This window comes from Myotis lucifugus, unplaced genomic scaffold, assembly GCF_000147115.1.
Source record: "Myotis lucifugus unplaced genomic scaffold, Myoluc2.0 scaffold_439, whole genome shotgun sequence".
NCBI lineage: Eukaryota > Metazoa > Chordata > Mammalia > Chiroptera > Vespertilionidae > Myotis > Myotis lucifugus.
In genome coordinates, this window is record NW_005871487.1 from 602,185 (window position 1) to 611,506 (window position 9,322).

At 36.3% G+C, this 9,322-nt stretch overlaps 1 pseudogene; it reads right to left on the bottom strand.

Annotated features, from left to right (window-relative positions):
- Positions 1 to 9,110: 9,110 nt before the first annotated feature.
- LOC102440651 overlaps positions 9,111 to 9,322 on the bottom strand; it is a 1,005-nt pseudogene continuing 793 nt past the window's right edge.

Consider the following 9,322-nt stretch of genomic DNA (forward strand, 5'->3'; position numbering starts at 1 on the left):
AAGCTGCCCTTCAGGTTCCAACTGATGCCCGGATATCCCGCTTCTTCCTGGTCTGAGTCTGAATCCCCTAGAAGACTCGCCCGGATCTGGAGCCCAGAGTCTGAGACTCACTCCCGACCGAAAACGACAACCGTGCCCTCAGCCACCAGCCCGCTTTCGCGCGCACCTCGGTACCTTTGTATTTTCCACACTGCGCCTCCTCTGAGCCTCGGTTTGCTGTTCTCTTTCCTTCTAGTTGTAGAGTCTCTCTTCAGCCAGCCTTCCTGTGGTTCTGGGTGATGTCCGTTCCGTCTTTTAGTTGTATTTTTGAAATGGTTGTATGCGGCAGCGGTCTCCGGTGTTTACCTACGCCGCCATCTTTGGTTTCTCCGAATACAAACAGTTTTAGCATACTTGTCTTACTACTGTGTTGTCTCATGTGTTGCCTTTCTATGCCACAGTTTATTGTGTGTGTGTTTTTCTCAGTTCCTTAGATACTTCATGGAAAAGTCACTTTGAAGAGCTCATGTAGCTCTCCAGGCCACTAGTGCAAGTGACCTGTATTTCTGCTTCAGTTCTGTGAGTGATAACTACACCTCTCCAAGTGAGTCCTGAAGAGAGCCTACCTCAGTTGGTGCTTGCTTAACTACAAGGACCAATGGCTTCCTGGTGAAATACTAAATTTTTGAGTAAGCTTAATTTTAACATTTCTTCATTGTGCTGATATGGAAATCTCATTTCTATTAAACATAGTTTTAATCCAATATTAAAACTGATTTTGGGTATGGAACTAGAACAGAATTGACATGGTTTCTTCTTTGTGCAGCAAAAATGTCTAAATGTGACATTCAGATTTTTTGTCATAAAATATATATATAGATATATATACAGTAGGAAATGAATGAAAAATCTTTAGTGATTGGGGAAAAAACTCTGGGACCTTAGGTGTCAGTTATAAAAGACAGATTGTTACACCTATAAATTTGTCTCTCCTAGAACTGACATTCAAGGTCCCAGAGCCTTTTTCCCATTCACTGAAGATTTTTTATGCAATTCGTACATCATACTGTATTCCATTCTTTATAAAAATGTCCAACCATTCATATTACAGAGACAGCCATGCACCCTGTCTACTGCCAATAACGAAAGGGAGAAGTTAGAAGTGAGGGCAGAAAGTAACACACCTATAAAATATTAAAACAAAAATCACAAAAGCAGTTATTTACAAATAAGTTTATTTACATGTTAATACAGCAATTTTCAACCTTTTTCATCTCATGGCACACATAAACTAATTACTAAGTTCTGCAGCACACCAAAAAGCATATTATATTTTTTGTTAACCTGATCAAAAATAAGGTATAATATTGATTGATTTAAAAAATAGTAATTACCTACTCTTTTTGCTCCAAAGTGACTTTTAAAAAACACACACACACAGGTAACAATACTTGTATATAAAGAATTCTGGTACCAAGAATTAGCCAATCAGATGCAAACTTATTATGTGACATGTCCAATAAGATGCAATTCTATTATACGGACCAATTTATTTATGGTCATTCACATGGACCACTATTGTGTTAGCTGTTATTATTTTTTAATTTGACAATCTAAGGGTCAAAAGGTCAGTGCTCCTGAGTAAATAGTCAGGTATTGTATGTTTTAAAAATCCTTGCCTCATCGGTGGGTTGAAAATCCTCTGTTAAGCCCTGGCCGGTATGTCTGAGTTGGTTGAATGTTGTCCCATGCACCAAAAGGTCGCTGGTTCGATACCCAGTCAGGGCACATGAATGGGTTGCAGGTCTTGATCTCTAGTACGAGGCATGCAGGAGACATCTGCTCCATGTTTCTCACATCAGTGTTTCTTCTATCTCTCTACCTTCCTCTCTCTCTAAAATAAATAAAAAATTAAGAAAAAAAGAAAATTGCTGTTTATACATTCAAGTAAGAATACATGCTATGTATCTGACTTAGAAAAAAGACAAATACTGCACTTTTATTTGGTAATATTTTTTTGTAAAAGTCATTTAAGCTGGTCAGTTTTTAATAATTTCAAATAAAACTAAAGTTATGTTTCCTTAATGCCTTTGTGGCTTTGTGCTGATAACCAACAAATGGTAACTTTGAAGTTCAAATATAGTCAATATAAGCATAGCTCTCCACACCATGTAACAGAACTGAATTCTTATTTTTATCATAATTTTGACATTGACAATTTGTCAACCAATTTAACACTGAAAGTCCAGTTTTAAAGTACTCAAATCCATATCCATTTGTTTTGAACAAATACAGCATTTACTTCTCTGCTGAAGTAGTACTGCATTTAAATGGTATGTCTATAGGAATGACTGGCTGACTCACTAAGGAAGATTTTGATTTGGAGGATACTGTGGGGGAAAAGAGTTTCCTCTACCCTCAAGATTCTTCTGGCTGGTCTACTAATAAAATAGACATGAGACAGATTAGCAAGAGAAAAATAACCAAAAATGCATACATATGTATGGGAACCCTGCATACGTAAGAGAGCCCAAGAGCGCCACATGCAGGAGAAATTTAGAGACAGTAAGGGGGATTGAGGTATATAAGACATCCTGAGCTAGGAATGAGCTAATGTGCCTTGAGGGCTTCAAAGGATCATTGCAGGAAGAAGTGCAGATGGTTAGTAAATGCAAGTTTTCTGCCATACAGGTGGGTCAAAATGATTCTCTTCCATAATCTTATTATGTGAAAGATCCCTATTTCAAGTTCCTTTGTGTAGTTAAATGAAGGAGCAACAATTTCTCTTGTGCCTGCAGCTACAATTGCCTTTAGCTCAAAACGATCCACCACAGAGGCACATCTTCGGGTGGCTTATCCTGAACGTCCACAATACACATGGATCGAGTATTACATTCATTCATTGTAGTAAAATGTGCCCATTTATCTGTGACTTCATATAGCATGTAGGATATTTTAGAACTTTTTCTGTTTATTGAAGTATATTAATAATGGGTTACTGCCAATAGTCAAGTTGTATTCATCTCTAGGCAAAGCCTAACTTATTATTTTAAAAAAAGCAATAGGGTAGAAATTTTAAGTCACCAACAAATATTACCAGAGGCTAGCCTTATATCTTTATATAAAAAGTGCCAACCATATTTAGATATTATTCTGGTGGTTTTAGTCATTTGATTATGTTATTTTAGTGTTATGTTTGTGAAGAAAAAAAATGTATTCCCCTACGTGTTCAAGAAAAACAGGAAAAATGAAATTTCAAAGGTCAATTTGCTGTTACAAAGTGATAAGGTGTATGTACTCTGCTCTCGACCATTTTTAAATAAAATTATCTCAGATGATTTCCAGTCATATCTGGTTTCATGTAAAATGGATTTGATAGGAAAGTATCCTGTTTTCCAATAGCAACATTAAATAATGAGAAAGAGAAAAAAAACCTCATATATACACAGAACAGATTGGTGGTTGCCATAGGGAAGGAGGATAAGTGGAAAAAAATCAGTGAAGGGGGTTATATGATAAGATTTTCAGTTATAAAATAAATAAATCGAAGATGTAATGTACAGCATGATGACTAAAGTTAATAATATTGCATATTTGAAAGTTGCTAAGAGAGTAAATTTTAAATATTCTCATTTTAAGAAAAAATCTGTAACTATGTAGAGTTACAGACGTTAACTAGACTTAGTGTGGTGAACATTTTGTAATATACACAAATGTCAAATCATTATGCTGTTCATCCTAAACTAATATAATGTTATGTATCAATAATACACCAATAAAAATGAATAATAAGTGTGCTGAAAGAGGTTAATGGGGGGAAAAGAAGGAACTATGTAATACTTTCACAATAAGGATTAAAAGAAAAAAAGAAAACAAGCAAATCAATTAAAAATTAGGCAAATATGTGAATAGACACTTTACTTAGAAGATATATGAAGTATAAATAGTATATAAAAAGATGTGCAAAGTCATTAGTTACTTGAAGAATAAAAATTAAAATGATGAGATAGCATTATGCATCTATTACTTTATGAAAATTTAAAAAAACTGACAAAGCAAAATGCTGGAGAGAATAAATCTCATGTACTATTAGTTGGAACACAAACTATTACTACAAATCAGTTGTTCGGCAGTTTCTTATAAATATAAAGTTGCAGCTACCATATAATGCAGTCATTTTACTTTTAATTATTTACCAAAAGGAAATTTTATATATATATATATATATATATATATATATATATATATATATATATAAATGTATTAATGTATATGTGTGTCCATTAATAGGTGCATAGATAGAAAAATTGTGGTGTATTCATACAAAATATATTACCTAGAAACACTAAGGAATGAATTGAATTGTTGATTCCCATAACTAAATGACTGGATCTCCAAATAATTATGCTGGATGACAGAAATTAGACCAAAGAAAGTACATTCTGTAGATTTCATTTATATAAAATTTTAAAAACTTTAAGTGATTTCATAGTAAAGAAAGCATATTAGTAGTTGCCTGAAAATGGGTGTATAGGAAATCACAAAGGGGCACAAAGAAAAATTGGGGGATAATGAATATGTTCATTACCTTGATTCAAAACTTTTAAAGTATTCTGTGAGATAATATATTTTAACTATGCTCACTTCTGGGAGAGTTTTAGATTTAGAGGAAAATTGCTAAGATGGAGCAAAGAGTTCCCACGTACCTCAAATCCAATTCCCCCATTATTAACATATTAATGAATATAATAAATTTGTTATAATAAATTAATCAATATAAATACCTAATGTATTTTCTCTGTCCCAGGTTCCTACACAGGATAAACATTATCCTTAGTTATGTCTCTGTAGGCACCTTTTGGCTGTGACCCTGTCCCAGACTTTCCCTGTTTTTGATAACTTGAGATATTTGAAGGGTAATAGGTATTTTGTAAAATGTCAATCAATTGGTATGTGTCTGGTGTTCTTCTGATTAGACTAGGGCTATGGTGTTTTGGGAGGAAGAATACAAAGGTAAAGTTTCATTTTCAATATGTAATGCCAAGGGTAGATAATATAAACATGAGTCTCTATTGGGAAATTGCTAAAAAGAATAAATCCTAGTCTAAAAAGCTACAAAGAACAGTTTTACACAATGGAGTAATGCTTACATGTATATACACATAAGCATTTTTAAACATGTAAATTATTACATTTTTCATTTCTATCCAAGGGGGGTATATATATTTTTTTGAAATTTAAGTGCAGACTAATTCATGCTAATTGAGAGGAAAAGAATCCTGAGTAAAATCAAAAAACATATACTAGTAGGTATGCAGTATTTTATCAGATTCTGGCTAGAGATGGGAGGTGATTCTTCTTGCATTTTTTGGATGTCTGCATGGATTGTCAACCTTGTTCTGGACTATCTTCCCAAGGATGTTTGTATAATAAATGAAGTAATTTGTATAACAAATGGCCTTGGGAAGGTAAAGTGTTTCCCTCCTAAAGAATAAACTTAAATAATTTCTTCCACTGGTGCAAAGTTTGCCTTTGAATCTTTTCTAACTTTGGAGTTCCTCTTCTGTGACACATACCACTATGTGTGCAGAATCACCTAGATGTCTATGCGTCATCACATGGGTCTTGGGCAACAAGGACAAACTGATGTGAACTTGAAGCTCATATCACCTGTTGTACCATGAGCAATAAAATCCTGGTTGCTTCTGTCAACATCTATAAAATCATGGCAGGCTGAATTTTTAGCTTGTGAGTAAAGTAAAATCTTGGACATTTTACAGTTATTGACAACAATAAACAGATACATTCTTAGAATCTCTTCTACTATATACCAAAAATATATCTTCTCTTGGCTTCATTTTATAGACAAAAACCAAGTTGTAAATAGAAATAGGATATATATATATATATACATACAAAAGGAAAAAGGAAGGAAGGAAGGAAAGAAAAGGAAAGATAAAAGGAAGAGAAAAGAAAAAAATGAATCCATTTGTTATTTAACACCTTAAACAAAGCTAAGAAGTGCTTACCCCATCCTAGTCACTCTTCAAGATATACAGTAGAAAAGAAAATAACTTGGTGCCATGTTTATGGAGTATACTTTCTAGTTATTCATAAAGAAAACAAAAATACAGATAATTACATATACTATGAAAGAAATTAAGACAATTGGAGAGAATGTGATTAGCAGAGAGTTACATTAGATGAAGTAATAAAAATTTATTCTTAACTCAGAGAGTTAATCTGGGGACATGGTTTAGTGAAAAAAGGCCCTGCATTTCGGTGAAGAATCTGATATTTCTTAGTTGTGAGGTCTCTGCAAGGAGATAATCACTGTTATACCTATTGGTATTTTTCTCTGATTGTAACAGGTTGATATGCTGTAAACATATTTTAACATAGTAGAGCACGTACTGAAAGTTCAATATTATACCTATTAGTAATACTTTACCAGAATTCTTGTATACCAGATTTTTTTGGTAGACTAAAAGTAGACATGACAATCCTTTGTTTTTGCCTGTATTGACTGTATATTTTTTACAAGTATCAGTGCTCTTTCCTTATATCATAGGGTGTTGTGGTCAAAGTCAAGTTGTCCTTGATAAATAAGTTTCTGCAATGTTTCAGGATCATTGTTTTATAATACTACTAGAGGCCCGGTGCATGAAATTCATGCACGGGAGGGGGTACCCCTCAGCCAGCCTGCACCCTCTCCAATTGGGACCCCTTGGGGGATGTCCAACTGCCGGTTTAGGACCGACCCCTGCAGGATCAGGCCTAAACCGGCAGTCGGACATCCCTCTCACAATCCAGAACTGCTGGCTCCTAACCACTCGCCTGCCTGCCTGCCTGATTACCCCTAACCACTCTGCCTGCCGGCCTGATAGCCCCCTAACTGCTCTCCTGCCGGCCTGATTGATGCCTAATTGCTCCCCTGCCAGCATGATTGTCCGCAACTTTCCTCCCCTGTCATCCCGATGGTTTCCAATTGCCCTCCCCTGCTGGCCCGATTGCCCTCAACTGCCTTCCTCTGCAGGGCTAAGGAGACTGGGGGACTCCGGCTGGATGAAGAGGGGCTGAGGGGACTGGGGGACTGAGGCTGGATGAGGCGGGCCTGAGGGGACTGGGTGCTGCCATCTTGTGGCTGTGGGTGCTGCCATCTTGTGAGGGTATGTCAGTCAATTAGCATATTCCCTCTTTATTAGATAAGATCTTAGGGTCATTCTGCAGATATAAGTGTAGGGGTTGGTCTTGAATAAATATTACCCTGAAGCAAATCAAGGAAACTAAATAGCCTCCCCTCTTTTACCTCAGATTTTTTTCTTTTATGTTTTCTCTACCTTTAGTTAAAAAAAAGGGGGGGGTATATAATTGCATTTTTGCTAAGTGAACTCTGGATTATTCAGAAATTGTTTTCTGTAGCATATAATTTAGAATTTTTGAAATAAGGATTTTTATTTAATAATTCCCAAAAGTTCTTTCTGTACATTAATGTCCTCACATCACAAGATCATAATGCATATACCTCATAGTCTCATGTTCAAATCCAGGGAACTATTTCTTGTAAATTAAATACAATTTGAATACACATTCTTTATAGTAAAAAAGATTACTAAAGATTAAAAAATTGCATATTTAATTTTGAATTTAATAAACAATCTACACTAATACAAGACAAGATGCTAATTGACTGTACCTTCGCTATGCCCATCAGCCCATCAGAAGAGTATGCAAATTAACCCAACAAAGATGGCTATTAATTTGCATACTGCAGGCAGGGCGAGACAGCGCCATCCGCCGCCTGCCCCACCGCCATCCGAGCCTGCCATCTGCGACCGGGGGCAGCGAGGTGGGACAGCGCCATCCGCCGCCTGCCCCGCGGCCATCTGTGCCTCCCATGTGCGACCCAGGGCGGCCGGGCAGGACAGCAGCAGAGATGGGAGGAAGCCAGGCAGCGGAGATGGGAGGGAGTGAGGCGGCGGAGAAGGGAGCAAAGCCCGCCTTGGCAGGCTTCGCTCCCTTCTCCACTGCTTCGCTCCGGCCTCAGGAAGCCCTATTCTTGCACAAATAGGCCTGAGGAAGCCCTATTCTTGCACAAATAGGCCTGAGGAAGCCCTATTCTTGCAGGAATCTTCCTGCAATGGGCCTCTAGTGTTATATAAATTATAATTTGTGATGTTATATCTTAAAATTCAAAGTTTAAATATAATATATTCTTTGTTGAAAATTCATATTTAATTTACTCTCTTATGTTACTGGCAATGAGAATATAGTAAAACACCCACTAGATTTTCTAAGAGTCACATAAATAAGATCTATAATTTTGACCCTTTTTTTCTTGTCAGAGGCCCTCTGACCAATCTGTATTTCACAGATGTGATTTTACATTGCATTCATCAGAATCATCTCTGGTGCTTGTTGAAAATTCAGACTTATAGGCTCCTAGATAGATATGCTAACTCTGAATTTGTGTGATAGATTTTTATAAAAGTTTGCTAGGACCTTATCTGTACTTGAAATGTATACAACTATTGAATTAATGCAATAAAAGTAAAATGTCTGACCAGGCTACTAGAGTGTTTGTAATTGTAACTTAAATAAGTGAAACAAATACATAAAAATTGGTATATTTTTAGAATTTTTAATAAGCGTATTTTGCCCTCAAAGTACTAAATAAAAAGTTATAATGGTGGTGCCTGACTGGTGTGGCTCAATGGTTGAACATAAACCTATGACTTAATAAAAAAGTTATAATGGCAAATAATTATAAAAATGAAAATAATTTAAGATTATTTTTTCTAGTTTCAGTTATTTTTAGTTAAAAAAAAAACAGCCTTTCCAAGGGCAACAAAGTGAACTGATTGTCAGAAGGAAGCAGGGTGTGGGCCTCTCATAAGCTCTTGCTCTGAAACCTGGACTTGAGGAAAGAGGGCCTCCTAGGAGCTCAGGGTAATTGGCCAGCAGAGAGATGCCTTTGGTGGGTGGGGTGGAGCTGCAGTCCACATTGGTCACTGGATTGGTCTACATGGGTTCTAAGGTGATGTTCACCTACCAGTTGGTTGACATGATTAACACTATTATTCTTGGGGGGCATTAAATTAAGGAATGATGCATGGAGCCAAGAGAGTGCCTTATGCAGCTGGATTCTGAATTACAATCAGGAAGTAGTCTTTATCTGCGTGAAACCATAATTTCATTTTTCTTGGAGCGAATTCAAAGGAAAGTGAGGTCATTCCGGGAGTCAATTTCATGCATGGTGCTTGGGGCCTTCCAGATGAAGTTGTACGTGAGGGTGGTGTACTGTGTGGTGATAGGATTGTCCATGGTACTGAAGCAGTAATTT